General features: G+C 46.8%; 1 long non-coding RNA gene across 1 annotated transcript; it reads right to left on the bottom strand.

The window, feature by feature from the left end:
* Positions 1-293: 293 nt before the first annotated feature.
* LOC117882063 lies at positions 294-12,360 on the bottom strand. The gene is made up of 3 exons (XR_004646929.1): positions 12,275-12,360; positions 8,134-8,376; positions 294-716 (listed from the first exon to the last, which is right to left on the bottom strand). It is a non-coding gene; the product is annotated as an uncharacterized LOC117882063 (long non-coding RNA).
* Positions 12,361-13,498: the final 1,138 nt, after the last annotated feature.

The following is a 13,498-nucleotide window of genomic DNA, read 5'->3' on the forward strand; positions in this document are numbered from 1 at the left end:
CTCACCATGGGAGAGAGGGGGAATTTGGCTGATTATAACCCAAATTTTGTTTCTTCTGAAACATTCCATCAGTTTGCAAGGATATTTTCCTTATCAGCAAATACAGTAGGAATGTAATTCCACCAGGCAAAACTGAGTCACCCAATGGCCCCTTCATTGTATATTTGTATTCTGGCCTCCAACATTCTTCATTTCCTTTACAACAGAGCCATGAATGAAAAGCATTTATTGTGTGGCTAACAAGGCCTGCAGACATGCTGCAAAGGTTCAGTCAAATCCTCTTTCACGTTGGAAGTGCGGGGCGGGGGGGAAGTTGCCCTGTTGTAATGATTCCTTCCGCGGACACTGTTCACCTGTGGCAGTGCATGGAAATGCAGAGCTGCAATCTCTTGGCCAAGCTCACAAAAAGGTTTAACTTCAGCCTGATAATGTGGTTCCTCACCACCGGAACAAAAAGAAGGAGGGGAAATTCCGATCCCTGATTGTCTCCGTGAGCTCAGATGAGTGTGTGCTGTGTGGTCCAGAGCAGGGTTCCTGACTGATGGTTTTGGAAACCCAAACGGCATTTCATGTATTACTCAGCAGGCACTGGCTCTATCAGCCAAAGGTCTCTGCCTCACGCAGGCTTCATATACCATCACAAATAAAGGGGGCTGCGTGGCAGGGAGAGGGAATTCCCCTACGGCACCATCTCTCTCTTTCTCTCTCGTAGCGACCTGTAAAAGGAAGTGCTAAGACGTGACAGTTGGGTCAGTGTCTCTGACATGGGCTGTGAATCTCAGTACTGTTTTGAGGCGGACACACTGTCACTTTTTCTCTATCGTTTTCTTTCCACTCTCACTCAGCTAGTGGGCAATTACAGGCCACTGGCTCTAGGTCCTGGGTGAGATTCTGCAGCAGCACTAATGCCAGATGCTGGCTTCGCAGGTACATATTCCCACCCACCTAATATATGGTCTATAAAATACCTATAGCCTGCTTTATAATCTAGCACAACCCTAGTTCGCAGGGCAACTGCCACAGCTAACATATCCCAGAATGATTTGATGACAAGGGAGTAGACAGTATCTTGTAACAATGGTTCCCAGCCTTGGTAACTGTGGGTGCTCCATACTACAAGACGTCTGGAATTTTTCATCTACACAGTTTTTCACTGGAAAAATACCAATTTGTCAAAAAAGAGGTTTTTTTTTTATCAGGGAGGGAGGGAGACAGAGAGTCAGTGCATCCTCCATTCAAAATAGCCCATACCCCAGTGAGAAAGGCATTCAGCTGAGATGCACAGACTCAGGTTCAAGTCCCTACTCCAAATCAGGCAGAGTGAGAACTTGAACCCAGGTCACCCTCTTTAAGGACTGGGCCGTGGGTGGTCTTGCCTAATGGTCAGAGCAGGAGGCTGGCCTAATGGTTGGAGCAGAGCTCACCAGGCTTAGTGGCCGGAGCCCTGATCAGGAGCCGAGTTATCGAGTCCAGCGAGTGAGCTAGAGCCAGGAAGCAGGAACCAAGGGACAGAACCATGGTCAGAAGCCAAACACCAAGGCCAGAGAGCAAGCTGGAGCCGAGAGCCAGGAATCAGAACCAAAGTATCAGCCAAAGCAGGGGCAGGAGCCAGGGAAGGAAACTAGGAGCAGGAGCCAGGAACAAGGAAGGAGCTGAAAGCACGAGCAGGGCCAGAAACACAGCTGTGGGACTCCGCGGAGCAGCCAGGGACCCAGGCCTGCTGCAGGGTTTAAGAATGTGCCTGCAGGAGGCCAGGTTAATTAGCTGAATCAGCTAAGGGCAGTGAGCTGGGTCTGGGTTCAGCTGTGGGTCCCTGACCTCACATCACAGGTGAGTGCTCAGGGCTACTGGCTAAACAGGGAACGGTCTCTCTTGTTCAAAAGGTCTTGGTTTCATCCCAATGCAGAATAGGAAAAAAATTCAAATCTCGAAAATTTTCAAAGGACAGGAAAATCTTTTCCCAACCAGCTGTACTGAACACTTCACCAGAGACACTGAGCGCCCCACAGGATTGGGCGCAATTTGACACAATCCCTCAGATTCTGAGCCCATGTGCATGGATGTAAATCCAGAGGAACTCGGTTGATACCAAGAGGATTTCTCAGATTCTACATTGATGGTCAGGAAATAATGTTCTTCTCGGGACAAGAAATCTGAGATTTTGAAATTTTTTCCTGCCCCAATTCAGGACAAAAAGCCAAAATCTCAAAAATTTTCACTAACTAAAAATAAAAATTAAAAAAAATGTTTCAGGGCAGTTGAAATGTTTTGCTTCAATAAATAGAAATGTTATATTTCAATTTTGACCTTTTCATTTTTAAAACAGTAATATGAAATAACGTGTTTCTAAATAAAAAGTTATTTTAAACTGAAAAAAAAATCAAAACATTTCATTCAGAAAATGTCAAAATGGGACATTTTCAAAACTTTTTCAAAACAAAAATAGTCATCAAAAGGAGTTTCATCCCTACATTCTTGACCAGCTCTAGTAGACAGCTGAATGTGACTCAGCATTAAGGATTATTGAGAGCAACATACCCCTACAGCATCTGGAATTCTTTAGAACACATCCTTGTCTACTGTTCTGCAGTGTTTCTTTGAAAAACAGTCTGAAATTCTACAGGTTATGCAGTGATTGAGATGAATCTTTCATCATCTGGTGAAGACGGAAGCTGAAATGTGTTGTGAATTTATACTGTGGTTAATTCACCTGCTTGACTGGTTACTGATGTGATCTTTACATAAAGAGTTAGATTAGATAGTACACATTGTCCTTGGGGACTAGGGTTATTGTAGTGGGGAAATCTCTTTTAACTAGCAGAGATCAGCATATCCAGTCACCCGCTCACTGTCTAAATTATCAATTGCAGAATTTCAATTTCCATTTTAAAGATTAGGGGCCATATCCTCAAAAGCTTTTACACCATTTCCTAGCTCAATTCCTAACTTTTATCATTGAAGCAAATCTGAATGATGCAAAGCTGTCTCCCTATATGTGCAGATAGACAGCTCCCATGCCTCTGCTACTTCTCATAGCGTTCCCAAGCAGCATGCTCCTTCTTTCTTCCAAAGGCAAGAGGACGTTTTCAAATATATCAGACAACTACTAGACAGAGGCCAATCTGGAAAACAGAGTCTCCTAAACAGGGTCTAGGGACAGCACCATGTTGGGAGTCCTGGCACCTGGGAAGGTGGAAGCTAATTTTCTCATGAGAGCATTGCAACTGCAGCTTGCCGTTAAGCCCCCATTTTGTTCTTTTGTCCCCTCCCCTGGCTAATAGGATTAGTCCATTGACTGGTAGGTATCTGATGTTAGACTTGCTTAACAATTCTCCATCAAAATGTTTTTTCAACAGAAAATGTAGTTTCCTCACATCCAAAATTTTCCATGGGAAAATTTCAATTTTGATGAAATGTTTCAATTTTCCATCCGAAAATTTAAACAAAGAATTTCACTTTGGATTAGAGTCATTGAAATCAAAACACATCAGTCTGTCAAACCAAAATGAAATGTTTTGGGTCAGTTCAGCATTAATCTGTGTCTTCTTGAGCTGCCATGGTGGCGCATGGGAGTTGTAATTCAGGTGCCTTGTGCCCCCATTCTCCCTGATGGACTGGGCTCCCAGGCTGGACTACATCTCTCATGATGGACTCTGGTTGAACTGGAACAGTGCATTATGGGATTAAAACTACAACTCCCAGGATGCACCATGGCAGGTCAGGGGGGCACACAATCATATCTAACCAAGCTGAAGCAAAATATTTTGATATTTCAAAATTTCCTCTGATTTGGGATAATTGATTTCAATATATTAGCATTCTCTACAGGATGAAAATTCAAATTTTTGACCCATTCTATCCAATATGCTTTTCATGCTCTCTCCTTCGGAGCTGACTGATTGGTCTGAGATTAAGGCAAACATCTAAAGTAAAGTCTGCACGCAGGAGCACACTGTGGTTCTCCTCTGTAACATGCTATATCAGATCGGCCTCACAAAATGACAACCATTTGTATGGCTAGAGGACTCCTAGAAATTTAAAGACACACCACACAGGAAACAAAAACGTACCAGTTACTCAGTTTACGTAGCATAAACACCACCGTATATTTTCAAGCCCTGGTTACAGGGACTGCTCTTGAACAGCTCAATCAGTGGGACCCTAGTAACTCAATTAGACTTTGGCCAAAGGAATACATTTCAAATACCAGTATCGGTAACCTCAGTAGTAGAGGGATATTACCCTGGAAAAGCAGAAGCATAGTTTCCCTTCAAACCTCTCCTGATAATAAAGTCAGTTAATCAGGCACAGACAGAAACAGGAAGGAAATGGTGAGTGAAGCAGGCAATAGAGGCAGCAGAAAGCAGACTCTGTCACAGAAGCGTAAACAGAGTGGGGTGACACCTCTCCTGCATTTTACAAACTGGTCTTCATTTGATGCCTACTGTTCTATGCCTTGTAGCAATACACAGTGTTCTACAAAGAAACATATACTGTAATCTTCTACAAGTGTATGATTTTGTGTTGTGAATGACACTGTATCATAGATATAGGTTGCTGTCCCTTATAAAGAAACTATTTTCCATAAGCATCAGGCAGTTATCCTCTATTCCTTGCAATATAGTTAGTGATGTAAGACAGGGTAGAAATAACCACAGTAAAACAGAAGCTAAGCTAGATTGCAGGAGGAGGCCTATAGGAAGAAGAACACTGATGCTAGAGAGAACTAGCATTATTTAGTGGTCAGACTGCAGGACTAGAAGCCAGGAACTCCTACTGAGCGCTAATCCCAGCTCTGTGACTGCCTAGCTCTGTTGTCATGGCAAGTCACTTAACCTCTCTGTCTCTAAGTTCCCCTATGCGTCAAACAGAGAGATTGATACTTACCTACCTAAGCTTAATTACTTAATGTTTGTTATGCACCTTAAAGATGAAAGTGCTACTGTATAGAAGGAGTGTTACCCAGGAAATAATGATCACAGAGGAAGAGAAATGGCTGCAACAACGTGGGAAGAGAAGAATCAGATAGTAGGAAGGAGGCACAAGTTAGCAATGTAATGTAGAAACTAGGAAATAGGACAGAGAAGCAATTCAGACCCTAAACTGGAAAGGTATATGGACATTAAACCTGCAAAGGGTTAGATTCTTTTTTTAAGTCAATGTCTGGTCTCCCAGCAGCATCAGAAAGCAGGAAATAGTGGAAGGATGAAAGAAATCTCTAAGAAAATAACACATCTTACTCTAGCTACTGTGTAAGCATGCAAAGACCTTTAACAAGAGAAGGAGCTAGTGCACTGGACAAACGGGGGCCTGATTCTCCTGTCGCTTACACTGGAACAAAGCAGGAGCAACTCTGCTGGAGTCAATGGAGTTACAGTCGTGTCAAACCCAAGTAAGAGGAGAATTGGGCCCCCAAGCATCCAGCATGCAAAGGGGAGAACCAAAGAAGGGGCTTCCTTCTAAACAGCTTAATGAGGGTGACCACTCTGTAGTTCAGATGAATGGCCGACAACTCCAGAATGGGAATCTCATAGGATAATTCATGTTCTCAGTGACAATAATCTCAGCCCCAATCAGGTGAGAAGAAATAACGGGGCCAAACAGAGAGGTTACCGAAATAGCGAGTGTAGCTGGCATTAATGTGTGGATGGGGTGGGCTGTAGCAGGACAGGGAACCTAGAGGAAACTGTGAGATAAAAGTAGCTCTCCTCCTTCCCCCCACAGGGGCTATTTCTCTTCTTGCAGTCATCTCCACTGACTTCAGCTGAGTTACTCCTGATGGACACTGGAGTGCATGAGAGGAGAATCAAGCCCATGGGTTGGATCTTAAACCTTCTTACATTGTCCAATTGGTTACTTCTCCTGCTCTAACCCCTGGCGAAAGTTATGACAACTTATCCTCACTGGGCTGGATTCAGTCCAGGTCCTGCAGCAGCTGGAGAAATCATTTTTTACATTGTAAAGAGAGGTACTGTGTGTCAGTTGTATTGATTGGAATTTTCACACACACCCCCGGAAGGTCTAAATGCAGTAGCCTGGGGGTGAGTCTAGCATTTGCCCCAAAAATGATCTGCACAAACTCAAGAGAAAGGGAAGGAAATTGATGGCAACAGGAAAATATGCTGAGTAGGAGGCAGTGATAATAATACATTGTTTGTGTCCACAGTATCTTTCATGTGATTTAGAGGAGTGAGTAAGTTTTCCTGTTTCCATCTCATAGATGGAGGACCTAAAGGTTGTACCCAATGATGCACAGCAAACGGTAGAGTGACTACAAGAATTCACTCCTAGTCTAGTGCTATAAATGCCAGATAAATTCATTTACCCCAGAGGGGGAGGCAGGAGGGGACAGAGGAACTGATTTTAAAATAGTATATACAGTGGAAAATTATTAGAATTATGAGAACAAATGGCTAGATTCTCAACTGTGTAAATCAGAATAGCTCTCCGTATTTCAATGGCACTATGACTCATTTGTTCTTGTTGTTTTGCACTGTAGCTGGAGAAAAATAAATAAAAAAAAATATATGGAGATATACCTATCTCATAGAACTGGAAGGGACCCTGAAAGGTCATTGAGTCCAGCCCCCTGCCTTCACTAGCAGGACCAAGTACTGATTTTTGCCCCAGGTCCCTAAGTGCCCCCCAAGGATTAAACTCACAACCCTGGGTTTAGCAGGCCAATGCTTAAATCACTGAGCTATCCCTGCCCCTCCTGTTCTTGCAAAATTCCCAGACTGGCCCAAACCAGGGAGTTTTTAAAATCTCACATCCGGAGAGGGGGAGGAATACAGGCAATTGCTGAGGTAAAATAAAAACAGGGCTCCACATCATCAATACAAACTCCTCTATGGCTGTGTGCACAGTGGAAATTCAGGACAGAAAACCAAACTGCAGAGATGCTAAAATTAAAATCTACCTTGGTTCCCCTATGCAGTAGTACTTTCCCTAGGCCTGAACTGCTGGGGCCGTCTTGTGTATCTTGCCATCAGCAAAGTACACAGTGAATCATTTTGTGGGCTGACACCAAGCAGATGACCCTGATTTCAATACGAGGGAAGATGGACACACTGGGCTCTGATCCTACACTCTAACACAGGGGTGGGCAAACTATGGCCCACAGGCCAGATCTAGCCTGCCAGCCATTATAAGCCAGCCCTCAAGCTCCCGCTGAGGAATGGGATCTGGGGCTTGCCCCACTCTGGCAGTCCAGCCGAGAAGCAGGGTCGGGGGCCGCTCCATGCGGCTCCCAGAAGCAGCAGCATGGCCCCCCTCTGGCTCCTACGCGCTCTAATGGCCTCCTCTGGCACTCCAATGGGAGCTGCAGGGGCAGTGCCTGTGGACTGGGCAGTGTGCAGAGCTGCCTGGCCGCGCCTCCATGTAGGAGCTGGAGAAGGAACATGCCGCTGCTTCCGGGAGCTGCTTGAGGTAAGCGCCATCCGGAGCCTGCATCCCTGAGCCTCTCCCCACACCCCAACCCCCTGCCCCAACCCTGATCCCTCCCACCCTCCAAACCCCTTGATCCCAGCCTGGAGCACCCTCCTGCACACCAGCCCCACCCCAGAGCCCGCACCCCCAGCCGGAGCCTACACCCCTTCCCATACCCCAACCCCCTGCCCCTGCCCAGATATGCCCTCCGAACCCCTCAGTCCCAGCCCAGAGCACCCTCCTACACCCCAAACTCCTCCTCCCCAGCCCCACCCCCACCCCAGAGACCGCGCCTCCAGCCGGAGCCCTCATCCCCTCCCCCACACCCCACTCCCGTGCCCCAACCCGGACCCTCATCCCATACCCTGAACTCCTCATTTCTGGCCCCATCCCCAGAGCCTGCATCCCCAACCAGAACCCTCACCCCCTTCCGCACCCCAACCCCAATTTTGTGAGCATTCAGGGCCTGCCATACAATTTCTATTCCCAGATGTAGCCCTTGATAAGCAAAGGGCTATTGTGGAGCAGCCAGTGGGGAAAATCTGATGTGCTGCTATGAAATAGCTGTAACTTTAAGCAGTACTTCAAAATCACTCTGACAGAACCAGATCTGGACATACCCCAGTATAATCTCATTGACGGCTCCATTATTTTACTGACTCATTCCCATGGGACTCGGGGGATGACAATTTACATCCCACTCACCTGCACACCCAGTCTTTATTCTCAGAAGAGGCCTTGGATTACAGAGGGAGATCTTGGCATGTCCTAAGGAGGGTGGGGATGGAGAGATGGCTGAGTCACCCTTGCAGGTGGAACAGAAGAGATGTGTGCCTGGAGGGTCTGCTCCATGCATCCATCTACATGAGATGACCTGGCTTGGTGTCTTCATCCACAAGCCTCCACCCCAGGGTGCAACTGCCAATGAAGGAGTTCAGCAACAAGACACTGAAAGGGGAAGAACAAGATGACATACTTAGAACTTTCACTTTTCATGTGAACTCCTTGCACACAAACTGCTTATCGGAGTTTTCACTGGGCTTTCTTGGGGGAAAGTATTCCTGCAATAGCCTCCAGCACTTGGCAGTAACTAACACAGTCAGAGCTGCATAAACCCTTGTGTAACACTGCTCCTGCAGTACACACTTAATGGGTGATGGCCTGTAAAGGCAGAGTATAGATATAGTCAAGTATAGGCCTGCGAGGCAGGTGATGTAGTTTCTATTGCCGGCTCTCCCGTGGGTTTCATGAGTTACTAAGAGAAATGTAATCAAAGAATCCCCTGCAGGGCTGTGCTCCCAGAGAATCTATTTTCAGAAGCTACATTGGCACATATAGGCCAGCGGAAAAGCAGGATGGACGAGAAGTGAGTCCATGGTCCAAGTGCACAAAGATTTTGGAGCCAGCCTGTTTTATTGCATGCTCTGTCTGCAGCACCATGTCCTGCTCCGCCTGGATCCATGTGGCTCCCCCCAAGGCCACTGGCTAAACGTGGCACTTGATGGAATTGTCCGAGCGGCAAAAGATGGCTCTGGGGATTGCTGAAGGGACCACTTTTCTGGAACTCCGTACAGCCTCATGATAGGGCAATTTTCAATACCCATGATGTATCTAGCCTATGTGGGCAGTGCTATGTGTCCATGCCACTATCCGTCATATTATCCTATGCTAATAAAAAAATTACATATGCTAATTAATGCTGTGAACCCAAAACTACTTGATCCAAAAAAATGCCAGGCAAAATCCAAGTGAGCCCAGTCAGCTGGCAGAATCAGAGCTGTCTCAGTGATCCTTCCCCTCCTGACAGGTTTCCCTCAAGTAGGTGCCTCCGTCTTCACCACCACCAGCTCTGCTTACCACCTCACTCCCTGATCTGCCACCATAAGCCAACCCCATGGTTGTATCTGCTTTCCTCCCTCTCCCATTCCCACATCTTCCTCTCTCACACCAATGAAATGTCCCTGCTCCCTCATTTGGGAGACCAACTGCCAACGAAGGCCAAACTGGAGCCCTCCCTCTTCTGTGTCTTCTACCTTGTGTCCGTCGCTCCTAGCTGCCGTGAGCCCAAGCTGGCTCCCTGAAGCTCTGAAAGTGAGTGGCACACACCTGTTCCCGAGACCATGCTCATCCCCTGGCCTGCACCTCTCTTCTGGCTCACCAGCTCCTCCCGCCCACCTCTCTTTGGAAATTCTGCACACGCTCAATTCCTGCATTTGGGGCCAAGGACAAGCATTCATGCTGAGATCTGTGCCCCTAGGCGCTTCTGTTCCTCAGTTCCTCCAGCTGCAAAAGGGGGATGAGAAGACAAGACCGAAACCTCAGCAAACCCACCAAAAAAATACAGGAAACTCTGAGACATCCTGGAAACGTTGCGAGCAGCAACAGAAGGGCCATTGTGCAGCTTCAGCATTTTCTGATATTAGCAATTTACAGTAAAAGACAGAAGTAGGACAGCAGTCAGTCCCCCGCGTGGGAGGACAGCAGCTGTCGATGCCAGCCATGGGACTACCCTGCGGTGAGCTGTGGGTGTGCACGGCAGTGTTGGTGAACCCTGATTCAAAAGGGGCAGGTGTGGAGGTAGCAGGAGGTGCTGCTTGCAGAGTCGTACAAGCATGTCTTCACAGCACCCGGGGGAGCTTTCTCTTTCTCTTTCTCATCCTGGTTGGCGAGGAGACCTTGGGCAGTATCTGCCTGAAACCTGAACGAGCGCCCAGGGACTCTCTGCAGCTCTGCAGGAGTTTTATGGCTGAGCCTTGGCCTGGCTAGAAATCTCTACAGCAGACTGTGGATTTAAACTGCAGCTTAGCTTCCTAGCTAGGGGGCTAGCTGTTTGGTTTTCAACCAGAAAGTGTGGTCAAAAAGAGGACCTGACGCTGTCCAGTCAGATCTACTGACCGAACACCCAAAGTCCAGTTACTGCAGGCAGGGAGGCACCGGGTCATCACCTGCGCCAGCCCCTACTGAGCCAGGGCCACCTCCTACCTGCATCAGGTTGCTGCAACTCCCAGTCCCAGCTCTGCAGAGGAGTCCTTCCCGACCCACGCAAGAAGGGGAGGAGAGGGGAAAAGCAGCGAGCAACGAAGGGAGGGGGAAAGAGGAGCGAATGGGGGATGAGGTTTTAGGGGGTAGTGTCAGGATAGGGGTGAGGTCTGGGGGGCAGGGGAGGTTCCAGCACTCCTACTGGAGTGTCCAGTTTTTAAAAATTACAAAGTTGGCAATCCTATTCCTAGCTGTAGCAGGAGAGACAGACCTGCCAAATATCACGTATCTCATGGGGCACATGATCAGCAAGGCTGTCCTGCCTGCCCACACCTCGGGGACAATGTCAAAAGTGAGATATTCTCCCTCACCAAATCCCCTGGGGGGAATGTGCCTAGGGGAATGTGCGCTGAGCGGCAAGGCCAGAAGGAGCACAGGAAATCCAGTCCCAGTGCTTCTGCTGAGTATTTGATATGTCTGTGCACTTCCCAGCCCTTATTAATGAAGGCCTCAGGCTCTTTACTTTAGAGGCAAGGTAGCTATTACTCACCCAGCTATATAAGGAGATTCCAGGATTGCCACTCTGTCTGTGTGTCACTCTGAAGCCTACAGTGTCAGTTGAGTCTGTGTTAATTGATGGAAACAGCCATAGCACGGTTGAGAGAGAGAGAGATGCTCTCCTTTTAAGTCGATGTAAGGCCCTTGTAATAATTGTAATGATTTATTCCAAAATGTATTTTGAAGTGAATTTGGATGTCACGTTAATGCTCATTGTGTTTTTAGAGTTTGTGTTTTGGCTCGTGGGAGCCGGCCCTTTAAGAGGAGGTTTGGGGGACATCATTATAAATTGTGTTGGAAGAGGCCTAACAAAGAGCAGTGTTTGGGAAACTTGCCTGCTACTGCCCTATAGTTAAAGTTAAGGGCTTCATTTATCAGGGCTGCTAGGTCAATGCCTGGCATGACCCTCAAAGCCACATCTTTTCTTTAAACTGAAATGTATGGTTATATGCAAATTATTTGCAAATTAACAATCTGGCTCATTAAATAATTTGCATAAAATTTCGCTCAAGGTTCTTCACCAAACTTGGCAGCTAGATTCAAACTAATCATACTGTACATTAGTCCCTACAAAACCCCTGTGAGATGGTGAGTAAACATTATTATTCTCTGGTTTGGGGGGGAGGGGAACTAAGGCACAGATATGGAGTGATCTACCCAAGACCATATAGTAAACTAGAGGCAAATCTTGGATTAGAATGCAGGACTTCCTGGTTTCCAGCCCTGGAATCATTCATTTAGGCTGTGTCTACACGGCAATTAGACACCCACAACTGGCCCGTGCCAACTGACTCAGGCTAATGGGGCTGTTTAATTGCGGTGTAGATGTTCCAGTTCAGGCTCTGGAAGCCTCCCACCTCGCAGGGTCCTAGAGCCCGGGCTCCACCCTGAGCCTGAAAGTCTACACTGCCGTTAAACAGCCTCGCAGCACAAGCCAGCCGGCACAGGCCAGCCGTAATTGCAGTGTAGACATACCCTTGGGCCAGGTCTACACTACTACATGAAAAGTCCACACCCCTGAGCGAAGCAGATATACCAGCCTAGCCCCAGGTGTAGACAGCACTATGCCAGCAAGAGGGCTTCTCCCAACGACATAACTAGCGCCTCCTGCAGAAGTGAATTAACAACGCCAATGGGAAAAGCCCGTTGATGTAGTAGCATCTTCACTGAAGTGCTACAATGACGCAGCTGCACCGGTGCAGCTTTTAAGTGTAGACCTGCCCTTAGTGTCACTGCCCGACACCTCTGGAGAGTTCTCCTGAAGACAGCCTGCATGTTACCAACACAGAATAGCTACACAAGCACTTACCCAGAAGTACCTAGCTGGAGCTTTCAGTTATGATTTCCAGTCTCCACTCATATGCACAGACACTGAAGCTGTAAGTGGCTTTCTTCTCTGCAGTTCTTAGTAGAAAAGAAGAGAAAGCACAATAGCCTTACTGTAAAGAGGTGACTATTTTAATAACTCATGATGAAGTCAAGTTTCCGTCTGTTACTTGGTTAATAGCAAAGCTTTGCCTTTTAAAATTTGTTAAACTCTACTTGGAAAACTAAACCACATTATTAGCACCTCATCACAAGTAACTTGTTAATGCTTCAGTTTGAGTGTGATCTATGGTGGTTTTGCAATATGAGGGATGGATAATGTTGCACGGCTCATTTAGCTTTCTGCCTTTGTACAGTTTGATTGTCAATAGAAGGAATAGCCTCTAATTTACTGTCTGTGTGGAGCCCAGAGCTAAGGGAATGCTAAGCCGTTTGAGCTTTGCTGGCGAAAAATCAAGCTTCTGCAGCGCTTTTCAAAGTGCATTTAGACTTTGGTGAACTTGGTTTTCAGGTGAATTTTTAGCCACAAAAATGTGTCAGCTTTATTAAGAAATTCAGTCTCCACAGTCTAAGTACTGCGGCCAGCTCGCGTGCTGGTCACTGCAGCTGCAGGGTGGGGGAAGTACCTTCTGAAGCCCAGATCTTGAGTTATCTTGGCCCCATAAATGTTCCCTTGAGGCAGAAAAATAAAAGTCAGTAGATAAATAATGCAAATACTAATAACATGATATTCAGATTAATTCAAGTTCCTATGAAGGGCAAATGTACCACCTCAGCAAAGGGGCTATCCCAGCTCCTGCTAGGTCAGAACTGTATCAAGAAGGGAGACTCTTAGCAATGTTCCCATAAAAAGAAAACCAAGGTGACTCAAAGTGAAATCCTAAACTTTCCAGTGTTTTTTCTAAAACCAGTGGCTTTAGGAGTAAAACTGATATGTGACGCTTGCTTCATGAGAAGATCTAGATTTAAAAATATAAGGCCTTGGACTGATCTGACTCATGGCAAGGTAAGCTGGGAGCAACACTACTGAAAATTAGTGCTGTTACCACCAGCGTAAGATGGGTACCAGGGTCAGGAGAATGAAACACAGAAAGTTCAAATTCTCCACGAGGGTGGGATTTCTGCCTCACCGTGTTCGGTGTGAAATATCCAGCAGTGAGCTGCTGACAGATTCCTCCAGGGTTCAGGGCAAGGAATATCCTCTGCT

Source organism: Trachemys scripta, chromosome 8, assembly GCF_013100865.1.
Source record: "Trachemys scripta elegans isolate TJP31775 chromosome 8, CAS_Tse_1.0, whole genome shotgun sequence".
Taxonomy (NCBI): Eukaryota; Metazoa; Chordata; order Testudines; family Emydidae; genus Trachemys; species Trachemys scripta.